General features: G+C 38.5%; 1 protein-coding gene across 1 annotated transcript in view; it reads left to right on the top strand.

The window, feature by feature from the left end:
• The first annotated feature begins 1,027 nt into the window (after window positions 1-1,027).
• The window catches only part of LOC149067441 (uncharacterized), a 36,811-nt gene continuing 29,986 nt past the window's right edge, over window positions 1,028-7,852 (top strand). The window contains exon 1 of the mRNA XM_089252683.1: window positions 1,028-1,343. The gene's annotated coding sequence lies outside the window, so the exon portion shown is untranslated. The remainder of the gene's footprint in view (window positions 1,344-7,852) is intronic.

Below are 7,852 nucleotides of genomic sequence, written 5' to 3'. Positions count from 1 at the left end.
TATATTTAAAAGTAACTAAATTTAAATTAGTAATTTTTATACTTCAGAATTTTAGTTCCGTAGCTGACAATTGCCGACAAAATTTATAATTATCATGATATATCATTAAAATTACTCGATTCAGTTATTAATTTAACTTTAATTGGATTTGAAATCAAAACAAATATTTTTGTTTCTTCCATATTAATCTGTGTTAAAATTATCGAGTCTACAATAACTCTTAGCAAGCAAGCTGCAGCGCAACAAAAAAATTAATTCTTTTTTAGTTCAAAGGCCAACAAATTGATACGTGAAAACAAGTATTGCAAGACCGATAACGGTTTTTATGTTTTTATCTTCTTCACACTAATTTCAATTTTTGTTGCAAAATACGTAAGTGCACGCATCATGTACGGGTAGAAATAATTAATTGGTTTTTAATGAAGAGAAGAAAGGTTATACATTTTTACATACTATTCATCACTGTCCAAATTTGTTTGGGAATTATGCATAAACGTCGGTCGGTAAGACTTCTTTATCGAGACGATTCATGATTGTGCATAACCACCGGTGTGTGTTGATGCACCGGCGGTATCAGTTTTACCCACACACATACACACACACACGAACGCAGTATATTGTACCTCTCCATTAACGGACAGTTAATGGAGTCAGTTAAGTCTCCGTTATCGACAGGCAAGGCCGTCTTAAGAGCATCACGGGTCCTCGGGCAAAGGGATTTTTCTGAGGCCCTACCTGGCAAATTCTCGAAAAATTCAACTATTTCTCATTTTTCTGAGGCCCTCTTTTCTTGAGGCCCCCGAGCCCATGCGTTAAGACGGCACTGTCGACAGGTTCTACTGTATATATAGTATTTATAAAAAAAATTTCCCATACATATACAGTTGGATTTGAATATAAGACAAGAGTATGCATATTTTTCTCAATTTTTTTCTCACTTTTTTTACCGAATGCGGACGTCTTCCTGTGTGAAAATGCCATTATTATTATTTTTTCCTTGCATCTTCTTCATCTTGTGGCACTTGTTCTTCACAAACTTCTTTCGCGACCTTCGACTCTTCCCCAGGACTCAGTGATGGAAATAGATGCTGCGGAGCAGAGAATTGCCTCTCTCTGAAGGGAAGAAGTAAATCACGCATCTTCTCACTTCATCCCCCCCCCCCCACCGCCTATCTCTCGCTCGTGGCTTTATTTTATTTTATTTATTTTTTTAATCTTCTGTCTCATAGAAGCATTTCTGTCTTGTTTCCTCTGGCACTTGTTGTCCCAGTTTCGAGCAAAAAGTTCGACTGCGAGGTTCACCGCTCGCTCGACAACTGCTTCTATCGGACTATTATCTTCTGGTAAGTGACCGCTATTTGATTTGGTATCAACAATACCTTTTTTTAAAATTAATAATCATATGTTTTGATAATAATGGTGAACGATTCCCTCTCCGCTCATCATTATTTTTGTATTTTTCAAATGATTTCACCTTTTCACCTCCATAGAGAGAACTTCATTGCCTTTGAATGTTTAAACATCATTTGGTCGTTCCAAATAAAAGAGAATTTTCAGTTAAAAAATGATTTAACGATATATGCACTAGGCTAGTAATAAAAGTGCATTTTATTCGTGTAGTGCTTTGGTATTGTTACATCTAAATTATTCACTAAGAAGGAACTCAAGTGAACAATAATGGAAGAATCAAACCATGTGTGAAAAACTGAAAACCGAGAAGCCGGTGATTGTTTTTCTTTGAAAAATTTCTTAGTGGTTGTGCGTGAACTACCTTTGCCAGGATCTCATAAACCAAAGAAAGTTTCAGATTGTGTAGATGATTCACCTTGAGGTGGTGCTGCCATCTGATGTTTCAAGTTAAAATGCGCATTGTTTAAGTCTAAATTTTCAATGAGATTGGAATTATATGCTTTCATATCTGTTCATTTTTCCCCCGCATGTGTTTGACGACAGTCGTGTCACATTGAGTTTAGAGACTGTCCGAAAGGGAAAGGCAATAGGGAAATAGGCCTACTACTCATCTACGACATTTTACTATGTAATTCGTCCACTATAATTATATTTTACTCAATTTATTTTCTTTTCAACTTCTATGCAATCTGGGAAACATTAAAGAATCCAGACGTGGGTACGACAGACACGATATACTCTTAAACATTAATACAGTATAACAGGGTCTATTATACAGTAACTGTCTCAAACGCAAAACATGTCTGCAATTCATCATCGCATGTACAGTATGCGTATTTATACATGTATTGTATCATTATATCGGGGTACGATTAACAAATTTTACGATCGTATCCCGATATAATGATAACAAATTTTGCGATCGTTCCCCGATATAATGATACAATACATGCATGAATTATCATGTATAGTATATCATATACACGATTTGCCATATGTTTACTAACGATGCGATGCTTGGATATTATGCCTGATTGCCGATAAAAGTGATTGATTTAGGTATATATATCAATTTACCAACGATGCTTGTGCACTATGCATAATCGCTACTAAAAGTGATAAATTTAAGGAAATTTATCAAACTTACCAACGACTCTTGGGTACTATACATAATCACCGCTAAAAATTTTAAATTTAAGGAAATTAATCAAATTCACCAAAAACACTTCGGTATTATGCATTACCACCGATAAAAGTGATTAATTTAAGGAAATTTATCAACCTTACAATAATGCTTGGTAGGTATGCATAGTAACCGCATTTATCACATTTACCTTAACATATAGGCCGACTAGACTCATTTGGAATTTTTTTCATATTTATGAAAATCACCAATTACACTTGGGTATTATGCATAATCACAGATAAAAGCGATGAAAATATGAAGTATTTAATAAAGTTGCCAACGACACTTGTGGTTATTATGCATATATAATCGCAAGTGACAATATTTTCAGTATTTATCAAATTTACCAATGTCGCATGGGTATTATGCATATTAGCCGGCAAAAGTGATAAATTTATCAAACTTACCAAGACGATTGGTGAGTATGCATAATCACCGGTCATTATGTATAATAACATATTTATCACATTTACCGTAATATTCCCACTGAATAATGATAGATAGATAGATAGAACCGCTCACAACCCCGGACTGATGCAAAGCACCTTACTTCCATTACCTCAAAAGAGGCAGAGTTGTGTCGGAAAAGTTAGCAAAGATTTATAGTGGTGGCTCTCCTTGCCCCGTGCTCGCAAGTTTCGAATTACTCGCGTCGTTCTCCCCATGAAGACAGCGATCAACCAATGCAACATACAAGCCATTTGACAAAATAAAAAACATTGAATAATGATATATTCTAAACACTACCTAGTCTTTGATCTTCCGAAATTTGCACATACAGTAAAACTTCAATTAACCGTCACTCGTTCAACCGTCATCGTCTAAAAAAAAACTGAAAAAAAACAGCCCCAAATTTTAAGGTCCAAAAAGATCGGATCACTGCTTTGGTCTGTACAAATGACACCGACAATCATAGATTACCCCTGCTTGTAATTGGTAAATTCAAAAAATTGCGAGCTTTTAAAAATTTAAATATGAACACATTGCCTGTGAACTATAATGCCCAAAAAATGCCGGGTTGAGTTTTTTTACGGCACGCCCACGATCTCACGATCAATGAGCTTATATCGCAAAAGCGCCAGAGCCTGGACGTGCTCGGTTCTATACTGTACTATTCTACTATGCAAATACAAATACAAATACAACGCCACAACAGGCAAAATGCCCAACGAGGTGGCAGAGAAAAAGATGCCCATAAAAAAATGGATGCTATATATTTCAAAAATACAGCAACCCAATTAAAGATGCAATTAACACAAATTATAAACAATATATACACATGATAAAATATTATACAATGCCCATAAAGAATACTTATGGTTGTCTTAATCTAAGTATGGATAGCTTCTCGATTTACCCCAACATGTTTATCGTATTTCTTTTCAAACGTGTCAATTGTGTTACAATTTACTACCTCCGGGGGTAAGCTATTCCATTTATTAACAACCCTATTGGAGAAAAATTCCCTGCGACACCATAACCTTGCATTGTCCCTCACCAATCGATACTGGTGTCCCCTTGTAAAAGCAGTCGATTGGCGGTGTACTAAAAGTTCATGGTCCATCCTATCCATCCCATTGAAAATTTTGAACACTTCGATCATATCTCCTCGACACCTGCGTTCATTCAATGTGAACATATTCAAAAAATGAAGTCTCTCTTCATAACTCAAGCCCTGTGTGCCAATAAGGACACGCGTAGCTCTTCTCTGCACCCCTTCAAGTCCCTCTGTAGATATGGTCTCCAAAACCTTACAGCATACTCCAGTCCAGGACGAACTAAGCCTCGAAAAAGCGGAAGAATGACTTTAGGAGAACGCGAAGAGACTTTTTTTGAAAATGAGACCAAGCATTCTATTCGATTTTTTGACCACCGCTGAACAATGTTCAGAAAACCTAAGCTGCTCGTCAATGAGAATTCCCAAATCGGTGACCCTAGTTGCATCCGGGATAGTGACACCATTCAACTCGTAAGAGAACCGTGGGTTGTTCGAACCAAAATGAGCGACCATGCACTTATCAACGCTAAACGTCATGCTCCATTCATTTGCCCATGCTGATCCTGTTTAGACTGGTCTGGAGCGACTCCCTATCGCTTTGATTCACGATTACCCCCCTTAACTTCACATCATTTGCGAATTTGCTAGAAATCCCATCGATACCCTGATCGAATTTATCGATAAAAAGTGGGGGCCAAGGACACTTCCTTGGGGAACTCCACTTGGGACGTCTGTCCAACCAGAGAATTCCCCGTTCACCATAACTCGTTGCGACCTATCTCTTAACCACGATTCTATCCAATTTAGCAAGTTGCCCCCAATTCCAATCTCGTGTAAACGCTTCAAGAGTTTACCATGTTGGACCCGATCGAATGCCTTCTGGAAATCAAGGTAAACAACATCTACATTTTTGCTCTTACCGAAAACCTTAGTCACATGATCATAGAAGCAAAGGAGATTAGTTACACATGACTTCCCCTTCCTGAATCCATGCTGATTATCCGACAATACATTATTCTCGTCTATCCACTTCACAAACTGCCTTTTGATGATAATTTCCAAAATTTTCGAGAGGGAGCACGTCAAACTCACTGGACGATAATTAGACACCACTTCTCTACTACCCTTCTTAAATATCGGAACAACGTTAGCCAGTTTCCAATCTCTCGGGACGATACCCTCAGCAACACTACTCCTGTATATCTGTGCGACTGGCCCCAACAATTCATTAGCACATTCCCTGAGGACCCTGGGATAGATATCATCTGGTCCTGGTGCTTTGATTGCACATACATTTCTTAGATTTCTGACCTCCACGTCTTCTAGTTGAATATCGTTGAGGGTTTTATTACCCTATGCAACACCCGTATATCGAATATCATTTTCTCCATTAAAAACAGACGCGAAAGCACTACACATGCCTACATTGCTCTCTACCCTAGAGCCTCCTATCGAGAGGGGGCCAACTGTCCCCTTACATCCATTATTGACGTATCGAAAAAATGATTTTGGGTCAGAACCAATGTTATCTGCCAACCTAGATTCAACTTCCTTTTTACTATCCCTTATGGCTTTCTTCAACATTCTTCTTTTATCAGTAAACAATGATAGGTCACCACGTCCACTTTTATACTCTCTGAATGCTCTTTTCTTTTCAAGATAAAGGTTCCGCACGCTATCCGTGAACCATAGAGGGTGTGATGTACAAACACGCTTTTTCGAACAAAGGGTATGACGTCGTGCAAAACAGAGGACAGCTTCGTACCAAATTCTTCCCATTGACTTACCACCCCTACTGATTCCAACCGGTCTTTGAAAACTTTCACTAAGCTTCCTCTCAAAACATCGAAGTTAGTTCTTCGAAAACAAGGAACCAGTCTTTTGTTATAAACCTTACCCGAAGAAAAGTTACAGTGGAAACTGATGATACAGTGATCACTGGAAGAAAACTCGTCCCCTACCGAAACATGTTCAACAAGATCCTCGGAACTAGTAAGAACTAAATCCAAAATAGCAGTGGCTTCTAATACATGCTGATACAAAAACTTTTCGAGCATCAACTTAAGAAAGCATCTTTCATACTGATCTCTAGACGAAATGTTCTCCCAATCAATACCTGGGTAATTGAAATCCCCTAGTATGAGAACCCTCTTACGCTTACACATGTAGGAAATTTCATCATGAAATTTGGTGACGTGGTTTGGATCCCTATTCGGTGGATTGTAACAAATCCGAACAATAAGTTTATGATGTCCCTTGGTATTCAAGCTCAACCCGTATAGTTTCAATATCACTTCTCTTCACGTTACACTCTCTAGCCTTTAAACATGATTTCACGTATATCAACACTCCACCCCTTTCTCTATCAGATCTATTTCTCAAAAAAGTATCGTATCCTGAGATGTGTAAAAAAGATTCATCCCCATCGTTTGCCCAAGATTCTGTAATGGCTATAAGATCCAAGCCCTCCACAACTATCATAGTTTCTAAAAAATCTTTCTTATTACCCAAGCTCCTGGCATTTATTAACACACATTTTAATTTGCCCGGTGATTTAGTGTCAATCGAGAAGCCATCCAAGTCGGAGGTGGGTAATTCCCCGTCAGTACTGTTGTGATTATCATTAACTAACCCGCATTCCCGACTACGTGGTCTGGGAGTAAAAAGCCTGACCTAAGACTATCGTAAACCTCCCAGACCCCCCTCTTATTTAGATGGATCCCATCCGAACGAAGCCACCTATCGGTAAATGCGGGAAGCTCCAAGAACGTGACCCCAAGTGAGGAGCAAATGTCCTTCAAACTTATATTGAATTGGTGGATCCTACTCCTATACCCCCTACTACCCCTTGGCCGCACTGGCATCACTGCCACATCTGAACCCTCCTCCCTAGCGGATAATAGTAAATCCCGGTACTCTGACAGGGACTCACTAATATTCGCTCCTACCTGATTTGTTCCCACCCACAGAATCACCCGCAAGGGCAACTTTCGGCGATGGAAAACGTCTCGAACGTTGCCAATCTTCCCCCCAGGAAGACAACAGCGCTCGAAACCCCGAAAATCCCTACACACTCGGTTCCCAATGCCCAAAAAAAGTGTTTGGATGAACTAAACAATTTTTTCAGAATGGCTCAACAAAGTTTTCTTGCCTCACTCAAGTTAGAGCTCATATGGCCGAAAAGCAGTTGCCGCAGGAAGCACTGCCATTTATGGGCAATACCCCGATACAAGCCTCTTCTGAACTCAAAAATGATGATCACTCTCACCAGATGATGACTAAATACAATGCCTCTTTCTCCCAGCGACTACAACTCCACTTATACAACCTATGGACCAGCGCATAATTGAAAATATGAAGCGACGTTATAAAAAACCTTTTATTGAAGGCTTGCTCTTATCTGATGATGCCATGACTGTCAAAGAAGGAAGAGATACAACATAAAGGACGCTATTTTCAATGTCACCACTACCTGGACTGACGTTAAATTGAAGTTTATATTGATCGTTTTGTAAAATTTTAAACATAATATATATGTATTATTCACTTTTAAAGGACTTTATTTTCATTTTTGTCCCAAGTCCGCAGTGAAATCACATCACTGTACATTAGGGTGGAACGAAAAAAAGGGTGTTTTTTTCACTTTTTTTGGAAATTGATGTTGCCTTAGTAATCAAAAGATGCCTTTCAAGGTTTTAAGACGTTATACCAAAATCTAGGAAAATATTTTAATATCTTGAGGTTCCTCACGGACCCTA

Source organism: Pholcus phalangioides, unplaced genomic scaffold (assembly GCF_987345545.1).
Source record: "Pholcus phalangioides strain wild (caught in Gottingen) unplaced genomic scaffold, Ppha-v1.0 ptg000030l_1, whole genome shotgun sequence".
NCBI classification, from domain to species: Eukaryota; Metazoa; Arthropoda; class Arachnida; order Araneae; family Pholcidae; genus Pholcus; species Pholcus phalangioides.
This window is presented reverse-complemented; position numbering and strand designations above follow the sequence as displayed.